Raw genomic sequence first — 12,739 nt, forward strand, 5'->3', positions numbered from 1 at the left:
AATTTCACTTTCCTTTTTAGATTTGATTTTATCTTTGTAGAAAATGTGACTTCTGCATGATAAACAAATGGAAAACAAAGAATACAACTAGCAGCTCAGTACATTGGAAACACATTTATGCTCAGTCTTATAGCTAGAAAAGAGTATCACTAAATGGACTTGCATATCAAATAACATGAGAAAAATAATAGGAAAGAAAATGCTAAGACAGGACAGCAATGAGAGAGAGAGAGAGAGAGAGAGAGAGAGAGAGAGAGAGAGAGAGAGAGAGAGAGAGAGAGAGAGAGAAAGAGAGAGAGAAGATAATATCTTACCGTGGAAAGCAAGAAACACTAAAACTGAACCGCAACAGACAATCTTCAGACATGGTCTGAGTGATCAGTGTGGTTTTATCACTGTAGTTACAGTTAAAAGAGAGAAAGAGGGTTTCTACAGACAGAAGCATGGCTGTGCCATGGGCAGCGAGCAATCTCGATATGGAAGAAGCAGAGAGCAGACCCCAGTCATTGGTTTAGATCCGTGGATGTCATTGTAGCCAAATCAAATTTTCTTACTATACTATACTACTTTTGTTTATTTATTTTTCCTAAAATCTTTCTTTTGTGTTGTGAACTTCCCCAAAATGATTTTTTCCTCCTGTAAAAAAAAAGAAAAAGAAAGGTTCCTACCGTGATTTTCAATTGTATGCCCTTTGTTCCCCCAGGGTGTTGTTTTAAAGTTGCACCACCTAGCGTCATAGAGCTGTATGTGCTCGGAGCTGATGAGTCACTTTATGAGGCGCTCTCTCCATTGTCTTATTTACTATATTTTTTTTCCCATTCAAAACCACAATATGTTGATATGTGCTGTAATGTAACATGTTAATGAAACTTTAGGTCAAGCCTCCATTGATTAACAACTTGTACACTGAATCTCAAACTTAGTTAGTCAGAGTTAGCTAACTTAGCCTTTTACTAGCTGAACCATTTTGCTCCTCTGTTTCTCTCTTTTCCATGCTGATGTCACAAGGTTGTGCTCTGCATGCTATGGCTGTGTAATAATTGTATTATTTCATATGTAATGTGACGTTTTATTGTGGTTATGTGAATTTTTAATTTACATTTTTTTTGTAGAGTGGTGTGGAGTTGCAGTGTGGCTTGGTGTGTGACGCCTATTTTTTCTTTATTCTGAAGGTATGCTAGTTGTCTAATTCAGTTCATTTTTGATATTTTTGCACTATAAAAAATGAGCTAATGTGGGTGAATTATTTATTTAATTCTTTTAGACTGTGGAAGATGTGTGGGAAAGGTTTAATGCATTTTCATTACACTTTGAATCCTGGTTTTACGTATGTTGGATTTTGTTTTACACAGTGCACTGTATCTTCACATCAATTTTAATACAGTATGAGCTATGCTGTGTATTTTGTGTAATATACAAAGAGACAGAGCTGTATGTGCTCGGAGCTGAGTGATGGAGAGTTGCAGTGTGTCTTGGTGTGTATGACGCCTGTTTTTTTCTTTATTCTGAAGATTAAACTCCCATAGATGCTCAACCCCAGTGTGCGTCTCACTTCCTACAGTAACTACATAACACAACGCAGAAAAACAGCTGCTACATTAGCTGGGTCCAGATTAGAACACAGGAAGTGGAAGTGTACACATATCACATCAATGCAGTGTACAGCAACATCAAGTTCACACAGGAGGATGTTAAAGGAAACAGTCTGGTCTTTTTGGATTGCGCAGTGCACACTGAAGATGACAGAGAACTCAATATCAAAGAACACAGAAATCCCAGACACACACAGATCAGTATTTGCTCTTTGATTCTCACCACCCTCTGGGCCATAAGCGTGGGTTATCAGAACTCAACGGCATCGGGCTCAGAATGTGCCCATAATGACAGAGGGCAAGGATAAGGAGCAGAACCACATCAGGGAAGCACTCAGAATGTGTGGTTATCCAAACTGGGCCTTCATCAAGACCAGAAAAAAACAGAACAGAAAGAGAAGAAAAGACAATAAATGGAACAATATCATCATCCCTTACATTGGGAGAGTATCTGAAAAACTCAGGAGGATTTACAACAAACAACACATTGCTGTTCACTTCAAGCCCACTAACACCCTGAGGTAGAAGCTTGTCCACCCCGAGGACAGAACACCCAGACAGAGGCAGAGCAATGTGGTGCACGCAGTCCGATGCAATGAGGAAAGCACAGACCATCACTGAACAGAGGAGTTGGTCTACGACATCTCTTATCATCCACCTACAATGCAGTCCCTCCCCAGGCAGCTAAACACCCATTCACACCATGACTTGTGAGCCTAATGACTCAAAAGATGGCCGGGTGGGTCAACAACTCACCACAACAACTTCAAAGGTGTGAACATTCCTGCAGGACGATATAAATTCCTCTGACTCCCATCAGTCAGTTAGAACTGAAGAGGCCTCTTGGGTGATGTTGCCTTTGGAAAGCACTTAGAGGTACCCTGACCTGTGTCATGGTCTTGGGTTTTGTTCTGGCACTTTATTTACATTTACCCCTTTTTTCCCCCTTTGCTTCAGCTGGCTTGGTGCGGAGAGGCGGGGCCGTCGGCTTGGGGCAAGGCACACGAGACGCACCTGCAGCTCATCGGCAATTAGCCGGCTTCTTATGCTCCTCTCACACTCATTCCTGTGCCAGACTATTCCTCAGTCCAGCCTTGTACACTCGTGTCTCTCATCCTCGAGCCTTTCTCTTGTCTGTTGCCTCATTAGTGAGTACTAAGAAGTATTTGTGCTATCCGCCAGTTTTAAGAGCGTGATTTCTGTTGCAAGCGTTCATAAGTCTTGTCACTCCCTTTTTGGAGTTTTTCTGTTGGTTTGAATACTTTGAGTTTTCCTTAGAAGTGAAACCTCTGCCAGTTTTGTTTTGGGCGTGTTTTTGTTACAAGCATCAGTAAGTCTTGTTTCTCCCTTTTGGAGTTTTTCTGTTTGTAGACTTTGAGTTTTGCCCTCCTGGTGATTTTTTGGTTGTACTTTGTTTTCAAATAAATTCCTGATTTGTGTCTCTGCATTTTTGGGTTCTGGCCTTGATTTCACACACGTAACAACCTGGATGAATGAGAATATTCAATCAACCAATCAGTCTGCATACAGCAGGCAGTAGGATTGGGTGGTAATCCGGTAATAAGGTATCCGGCGGTATCTAAAAATAGCAACGTATCAGTTTCATTACCGTCATTAAAAAAAAATGCTGCGCATATAGGTCAATAGGGGTCTAACATAATTGTTGCATTTCCATAACAAAAATGAAGTCCACTCCGTTCAATTTATCTGGCTGAATTTTTACTTGAGAAAAAGGTGACTGTGCAAAATTACGTGCTAAAAAAAGAACCTGAAGAGTTTTACAGATGTTTTAACACAGGTATGTCCAGGCGCTCATATGGGCGCATGGGCAGAGTACCGTTATCTCGTCCAAGCACACGGAGAGACTCCTGTGTTGAAAACGCTTTTTCAGCCTTTTTTCTGCTTGCTATTGTTCTTAGCTCTCGTAAAAGGAAATGCAAATAAAACAGTAAAATAACACTTCGGGCTGCTCGGCAGAGTCCTCTGTGAGCGCTCTGCTCCTTCATGAGACGGAGCGGTGAAACTAACTGCGTAGTTAGGCCGGTCAATAGCTCAGCGACCCGCCCAAATTCACCATAGAAACACCAATGACGATCCAGAAGGAAGTAACCCCAGAGATAGGTTATTGCATGAAGAGCGTTCCCTCCATTCGAGAAACCCCCTCCTCTTTATGTAAACAACCAGGACCTTGGTGATTGACCTCAAACTAACGCAAAGTCATAAGAGGAGACATTAGCAACGTTTTTTCGGGCTGGAATATAACTTTTAACCACAAAAAAACAAAGGTAAGACATACTTTATAATTTAGCGAAGTTTTTTTTCTGCTACTCTTTGGCTGCTAGCTCGCCGAGTTTTCGTCGCACAGTGAGGAGGCAGACATCTTCGTGATCACCACGAAGATGTCTCTGCTTTCATATGATACCGGGCTTTTGTGGTCTGCGTGAAGTGGTGAAATTAGCGGATGCAGTGCCTTTGACGTGCGCTGTTTTCGTGCTTTCGTTACATGCGCATATAATAACACACATTGAATATATTTTGTGGGGTATGAATTATGTTTCGTTTGGGTGGCAGTGCTTGGTAGAGGCTTTTAACTGAGTTTCTCCCCGTCGGTCTGGTATGCTACAAGTTAGGACTGGTGCTTCTTCGCATTGACCGTCTGAACTGCGCGCATGTCACGCTGCCCTGCAAAAGTGTTTTTTAATTAGTCACGGTAATACCGTATACCCCGGGAAAATGGGGGGAACGTTTGACGGTATCAAAATTTGGATACCGCCCAACTCTAGCAGGCAGTGATGAAGAATACAAAGCTGGCCAAAGCTCATGTTTTGTTTTTCTGTATTAGAAAGGTGAAGACTGATGATGATGAAGTTGATGATGTGTGTCTGCTTGCATTCAGTTTTTCAGTTGTAGCACTGATTCAGACAACTGCCATCTGAGATGCCTCAACACTAATATCATACCATCTGGCACAGATTTCACCTAACATTGATGCTTGCTCACTGGCTTTGGTGAGTTTTTAGCCAAACCAGTCCAAAAGAGTGTCACATCTTGAACTAGAACATAGGTTTGACTCATATGATATACAGTGCAGATCCATCATGGAGTGGCTTCAGAATCACAAAAAGTGTTTGTTTGTAGTGATTAGCTGAATGTTGATGTTTGAATATGATGTCTTTTGTTCTGCCTTTTCTTTATTTATCCATATTTCCCTGTAAAGCAGCCATGCTCAGTCATTGTGGCAGTAACTTCTAACAAGTCATTATTACACCTTTAGTGACAGAATGCATTTTTGCTGAATAATATTTTAGCAGCAACCCCGAGTAAGCAAAACTTTAGGCTGAACAAGCAAAACACTCTGCTTGCTTATGCATATGGTGCAGCTAAGCACAGCGACTTTGCAGAGCTCTGATGCAAACAGATGGAGACAAAACAATGCCAACATTGAAAACAAAGTTTCATACGTGAGAAGGAAACAGATAACAATCCTTTATTGACTCCCCAGAGGGGACATTCCACTGATACAGAAGCACAAGGACAGAATAAATACTGATAACTAAAGAATAATTAATTAAGCGTATAAATGCAAATAAAATGAAATAGAAGCCATACAAGAATAACTATACTCAAAAAGTTACAGGCAGTAGCAGTTCACACAGAGTACTCACACTAGTGTTGCACGTGAACTAATAGTTTTATACCATCAACTGGCAAAGATCAAAGTCAAGGACAGGATAATGTACAATATGTGTACATGCATAGATCTCTTCAAAAGCCACACTGTTGATTACAATGAAAAGCTACACAGCAATAAAAATGAAAGACATTGTGGAGATTCATACGGGCTTATTGTTTCACATGTGCATGTGAATGGAAGAATTGCAGAGTGAGCTACATAATAACATATTGTCTCTGTTATGTCTGAAGTTGATAGTGAATACAGCTGAACCACACTGCAGGACGTACTACAAAGCAGACAACACACAAAATAATGCAAAAGAATGTAGGTTGAGATGTTGTCCCACTGGGTCAGTCTCCTTTATTAATTAATTAATCCGTTTGTCTGTCTCACTTAATGCTTCACACACCACAGGTTGGATTCTGTAGATAAAGGAATGAAGTCCACAATAATAAGACATGCTGGAAGTCTCTGTTTTTAATTCTCTCCCTTTTGTACCTCTCTGTCTATATTTCTTTCTGGGGCTGAAATCACAGCAAAACCAACTTATCTCATGACGTTCACCCCCTGCAGAAGCAAAGATTCATTTCACATCCAGCCTTCACTTGATACTTTTTGATTGCCTTGTTTTGAAGGACATGGTTTGTGAGTGGTAAAAGGTGAAAAAAACAATGTAGTGTTTCTGATTAGACTCCGTTCCTGCTCTCAAATGTCCTTCTTAATTTGTGTCTGGTTTGAATTTGAATAAGCGTTGCTTACCTCTCCATCCTTGACTGCATTCCCACTCATCGGTGGTCATTGTTCATAAGTTATGCAAGCAGGTGTGCAAACAGAAAATAAAGGTTGATTGCAACTGAATGACTTGCCTCATCCCTCTAATACATCAAATAGTAAGAATAAATTACAAATTGTATTGTTGTATTGTATTATTCATGTGAGGTCAGAGTCTCGGGTTTTAAGCACTGTGGAACAACAGTTTTTTTCTTCTTGTTCTGTATCTCATTTGTGTATTTTTATGTTTAGTTTGTGCTCAATTTCAATGTTTCCATTTCCTCATTTGGGCAAATAAAGGTAATAATAACCATATCCCCCTGCACAAGTTATTAAGACATCCTGACAGGCAATCAGTAACATGTGTATTATGTTGCATTGAGATGTAGTAGTCCACATTAAGGCAGTTGATGCAGTGCTGATATGTAATACTTCCTTGGGTTTCATCATAATCAGATCAGTGGTGTCTGTGACGAATGAGTTGACGAATGAATAAACAAAGTTCCCTGTGGGCTTACCAGCCTAATTTTAAATTGACAGCATGCAGCAACAGTGAGATACATGATTCCCTGACATTTAGTGAAAATGAGGCCAGTGGTGTCTGAGGTATCACTTCTGAGACACAGAAGAAAACTCAATGATCCACCGTTCCTCTTCGACCAATCAGTGTAAGTTCTGAAAAAGCCAATGTGAGGTTGAAAGAAGTTAGAAACTAATAAGTGGCGCTTGTGATTTCACACCCTGTAATACAACATAAATCAAATATAGTGCCCCCTTTGTTCCAATCAGTGTAATTACTGAAATTATGAGGTGCGATACATCTGTGTGAGTGCACGGCTGATGCCACCAGAGCGAGTAAAGCCATAAACTGACGTGCTCTGGCTGTGTGCCTCTACACAGGCAGCTGTGATGTTCCTCACGCTTCTCTCTCGGGTCTTGGCCGAGTTTAGCCAGAGAAGGTGATTGGGTGGTATCTGTGTATGAGAAAGAGCCAGCTCCCTCGAAACTTCCCATCGCAAGAAGGTCATCGAGATATGACATCTACAAATACTGAAAATGTTTTTTGGGGCAAGAGAGAGGCAAAATTCCTAATCCCTATTCTGAAAAGCAAACCTTAAATATTCCCTGTACCTTTGCACAGAGGGCGGGTGTTAACATTCAGGCTGGAATCTTCTATAATCCATCCATCCATCCATTATCTATACCGCCTATCCCTTTCGGGGTTGCGGGGGGCTGGAGCCTATCCCAGCTACAATGGGCGAGAGGCGGGGTACACCCTGAACCGGTCGCCAGCCGATTGCAGGGCCACATGAAAGGACAAACAAACATTCACACTCACACTCACACCTACGGACAATTTAAAGTCATCAATTAACCAAATGAGCATGTTTTTGGTCTGTGGGAGGAAGCCGGAGTGCCCGGAGAGAACCCACGCATGCACGGGAAGAACATGCAAACTTCACACAGAAAGGCCCCGCCTGACCCGGGGATCGAACCGGCAACCTTCTTGCTGTGAGGCACGCGCACTACCTGCTGCGCCACCGTGCAGCTATATCTTCTATAATGTCTTGTTTATTGTTCTCAGACCCAATATTGGCCTCAGAGAACAGCTGTCTTTTTGGAAGCAAAGTTAGCCTGGAATAAAAGCCACACTTCATCTCCTCACCTGGCATTTGGCAGATGGCGCTCTTTAGCAGAGGATGAATCTTCTGCCTCAGACTTGGCAGTGCATGCTCTGAAAGTAAGGTGAGGAGCAGGAGGAGCATCTATGAGGAAACTGGTGGCAATGAGAGAGGCCGGGATCTTGGCGGGCTTATGCTGTGGAGACATGAGGTTTTGGCATGAGGTGCAAACTTGGGTGGATTATTGAATCATCTATGGGACCAACAAGCCTGAAGTCTTAAGTAACACGTTATGTTGACTGTTCAATTCTTGCTCTTGCAACATTTGAGTCAGATTTACCCACAAATGCCAAATGCAAACTATGTTTTGAGCTGCCCCCAAGACAGCCTCACTGCCTTCAGGTCATTCGGCCATGGGAGATGTCAGGAAGGAGCTGGACTGGTGACCATCTCCACCAGCACCCCTGCCAGGATGGTCCAGCCACATAATGCCCAGAATGGCAATAGCTCGCTCGAGGAGAAATGTGAGTCCTAGGTGGCAGGGACCCTCCATTGAAGCAACACTGGTTCCCTAAACAACGTCATCCCTGTTGTCTTCCTCGTCAAAACCCTTCTGACTCACATGGGCATCTCACAGTTCTTTGTGGCAGTCACATGATAACTCCTTCTGCTCTCCCTAGCTCAGACTGGCACAGGGAGTATTAGTGAGAGGCAGAGGTAACTGGTGGCAGCATGGCGGCTCTCGCCTCTCCTGATACATCAGGACCACTTGCATGTTTTTTGGCAGTGCAAGAAGGCCCTGGCACCGGGCTAAATCTGAATCAGATGACTCTGAGCAGGAGTTCAGTGCCATCAGTGTAGAAGAGGTCTGAGGAGGAGTCACTTTGACATGCATTTGGGAATTTCTCCTGGTCATTTGTGAACCGCAGTCAAAACAGGAAACCATTACAAACTGCTCATTAGCTGCAACTGTTGGCTTTGCCTATTCATGGTTTATATATCAGTTATAAGCATTAATCTTCTGGGTTGGCACCATCAGCGTGGCACCATCCAATAGATTATTTCAAGACTTACCTCGTGAAAAGTTTTGTGAGTGCTTTCTCGAAACTCCATTTACTCATTATCAATGTTGTGACAACCTCTCCTGATGTGTACTCTGCTTGCCTGAGCCTGCTGGGTCTCTGTTCCTCTCCCCTTTCAGGAGAAAGCCCAGCAGTGTGGACGTTGTCACCTGGGCTGCTGGGCTGGGAAGCCTTTAAAGCTGGGAGGCTTTTAAATCTGGTCACCCAAAAGTTTTCCTATTAATGGCTTATAACTAAACTAATAAAGCACTATTATTTAGTAATCATTATTGAGTATCAGAATTAATCAAGCCATGAGTTACAGCTTATGAACCCTGTATAAAGGATGCTTTATTAGATGAAGAGCTATTGAAGAAGAGTAATACAGATATCTAACTGAAAACAGCACACAAGAAATACTACCTGTGGTGCAAACAGCCTCAAATTTCACCATTTACTGTTGTTTTTATTTGCATACAGTAGCACCAGCTAATTATTATCTGTGACTGGAAGCATATTATGAGCTGTACTGTGGTGCAGAGTAAATCTGGTGATCGTTCCGCTGCAGGAAATGCACAACTTTCAGAGACAAAAGCTGAAAATCTGTTTCAACTGATCCGTTCTTTGGAACAAAAACAAACAAACAAACAAACATTTCTTTGATGAAAATGTGCAAAACAGTTCACCTGCTCAACAGGGAAGAAAAAGATCAGATTGAAATACATGGAAAAGAAAATAAAGAACATAGCAGCAGTCGTGCCACCCTCATCATCCTCGTATAATTAAAGAAGCTTCAAAGATCACCACTCTGCGGGTACTTGGGGTCAGAGGGTTACTGCGTTAATGATTATGGTCGACATGCACTGTGAGTGGTTCATGATTTTCCTGTCACTGTGTTGTGCTCAACAATCAGAGATCTCAGTCAGTCATGAACAGAATCAACAGGATGAACGTTTAAGTTCCTGTATGAGTCTATTTTCTATGCTGCTCACTGTTTAGTGATTACATTGTTCTCTTATAGTTTCATTTCTCTATGTTCAATCAAGTTCAGTGAAATTTTCTGAATCTAAAAGGGGTTACAGTTTGAAGAGTGATGGGTGGATTGATCGATATCCGGATGGGGTTACACACTGACTGATTGGTACACGCTGCTAACTGATGCACTGATTGTTGTATTGATTGCATGATAACGTAGCTGTCTTTAGATCCAAGTGAATGGTAGCATGCTGATATAAGTGAGGGGTCTTTGACATATTAAATATTACACTCTGGATATGTATCACAAAGGCTCCGGCCCCCCGCGACCCTGTAGAAAATGGATGGATGGATGGATGTTTACTCAGGTAATCTAATCAAAGAAGAAATTTCACTGTGAAAGTTGTATCAGGGTTAGATACTACATGGCACAGGCATCCTTTGATGTTTTCTGTGTTGTTGTTGTTGTCAGTGGTAAGCTATGAAAAAGTGGAGTTATTCCTTTGAGTTTAAGTCATTTGAACTTTTCTATTTTCTCTGGCTTTGTAGTGTTCTTCTTGTATGTTTGTCCTCATTGGGTCAATTCGGAGGAGTCTGGCAACATGCATTTTGCTGGTATATATCTGCAAACTATAGCAACAAAGTTTCAGACATCTTGCCTGCTGGTGGAGTATCCAGTTTACAACAATAACTTGTGTTGAATGCAAAAGTAACCTTGTAATATAGAACAGAATTTTAAGTGCCTCTTTTACAGCAGTGCTAGCAGCAGCATACAGAACATAAAAACTCAGTGGTTACCAAAACTCATAAACTAATATAAAGTTAGATAATAACAACATAAAACAATGAACACTGCACATGTAGATCGACCTGTCCGCCTTCAAGTTAAAGCTTGAAAAACAGTGCAGCAACTTGGAGGACTGTCGAACTGTCATATCCCCTCTGACTGACACAGGCCTAAGGTTCGCCCCAAACCCTAAATGGACCTTGGAGTTATTTATTTGTTGTATTCATGTGCAGTTACAAAGTGCTTCATCCACAAAACATTGTCATCACTGGAGACAGCTTATTCTCCTCAGCACCTTTACCCTCAGAGCTCCTGAGAAGGAGAAATTCAGGTCAGAGTAGTGTGAAATTGAACACTGCAACCAGTCGCTGCCACCTTGCATTGCCAACATGTGAATTTTCCTAATGGAAATTCAGATATGAATCTTCATGCCTCAGAAGTCTCCACACACATCTTCCCAAAGTGAAAAGCATGACTCTATTGGCTGAGGAAACACAGCTATTGGGTATCTGCTTGATTCATCTGACTGACAACAAATAACCCAATCAGAACACTAAGCCCACCTAGGTGTCATAAAAGTAGCAAATCTCCACTCCGTAATGGACAGGGGTGCTTTGTTTGTCCAAGTTATGCATGTTTAAAATAGTATTTGTCTCTTTTTTGAGGTCTGAAGTGGGATGTGATGAAATTTCCTTAAAATAACACACAGACAAATTGGTCCCAAATATGCCTGCAGACAACATACAGTACATATTAGTTACTGATATTATTGGGTTGGGTTACTGAAAGACTCCAGCCTCTGAGTGCCTCCTTGATGTGTCCTGTCAGTGAACATGACTGTAAGAAGATAAATGAATTGAATGTCTGCTGTAAGAAAATCACCACATATATATGAGCTATATATTCAATGTATTCAAAAATGAGATGCCAAAGGATACTTGCTGCTGACTGACTGCACTGGCATAAATACAACCATGATTCCCAAAAAGTTGGGACAGTGAGTAAAACATAAATAAAACAGAATGTGATCATTTGGTAATCTTTTTGACATACACCCACTGGAAAACAGTACAAAGACAATGTGTTTAATGTTGGACCTCATCTGCTTCATTGATATTTGTAAATATCTGCTTATTCTTAATTTGATGCAGCAACACATTTCAAACAAGTTGGGACAGGAGCAGCTAAAGACTGGGAAAGTTGTGGAATGCTCCAAAAAACACCTGTTTGGAACATTCCACAGGTGAACAGGTTGATTGGTAACAGGTGATAATATCATGATTGGGTATGAAAGGGGCATCATGGAAAGGCTCAGTCGTTCACAAGCGAGGATGGAGCGAGGTTCACCACTTTGTGAACACATGATTATATAAAGGATGTTTCTACATGTGCTCAGGAACACTTTGTAAAGTCACATGACCATCCATACAGGAGCCTTTTCAGGTTCAACACAGCAGAGCGGTATTTTTAGCCCTTTTGCAAAGATGCTCTGAGATTACTATAATCTTATGTTTTGGATGCTGTTTTGGATATTTGCTGTTTTTGAAGCTGCACACTGCTCAAAGTTTCTTCAAAAAATTAAATGTTAACATTTTCAGTTGTACTGTGACCGCCACTGTTGCTGCCTCGGCTGGGGACAGTGAACTGGAACATTTTGCCTTGTAACAGGTCCAGCAGACAGCCACGGTCATGGAATCTTTGATTCGGTTTCATCCGCAAATGTTATGTCTTGCAGCAAAGACCAGCCAAAGCTTAAGTGAATTTCTGAAGCAATGCTCCTGTGACAGGCGAGATATCTCCTGCTAGGTACGGGTTTGATAATGTCACCCTGCAATAAGACACCTTTGAGGTAGATCTGCCGAGATTACCGACCTCATCACTCACTGTGGAATGGCATATGTGTTCCAGGTCACTAACAAGTATTTCACTGTGCATGTACCTGTCATCCACATCCTGTCAGTTTTTAACAGGTTCAGTGCCCTGCTCTCTGCTGAGAGTAAGAGCTGCACTAGACTGAAGCTTTTACAGGCGAGGAGATTCACTCGAGTGTCCTAATAATACTTGCACTCATTATGTATGATACACTCGTCTGTCTATCCAAGTTAATAAGATAAATTAGAGTTGATTTCAACAATTGTAAGCACAGCCAGTTTGCTGAGACACACGTACCTGATCCAATCTGTAATAATTAAATGCAAAGAATGTTTAAAAAGGTCAGGGAGTGCAGACCGTGGACCACATTGTGTGTATTGAAT

This window comes from Chaetodon trifascialis, chromosome 10, assembly GCF_039877785.1.
Source record: "Chaetodon trifascialis isolate fChaTrf1 chromosome 10, fChaTrf1.hap1, whole genome shotgun sequence".
NCBI lineage: Eukaryota > Metazoa > Chordata > Actinopteri > Chaetodontiformes > Chaetodontidae > Chaetodon > Chaetodon trifascialis.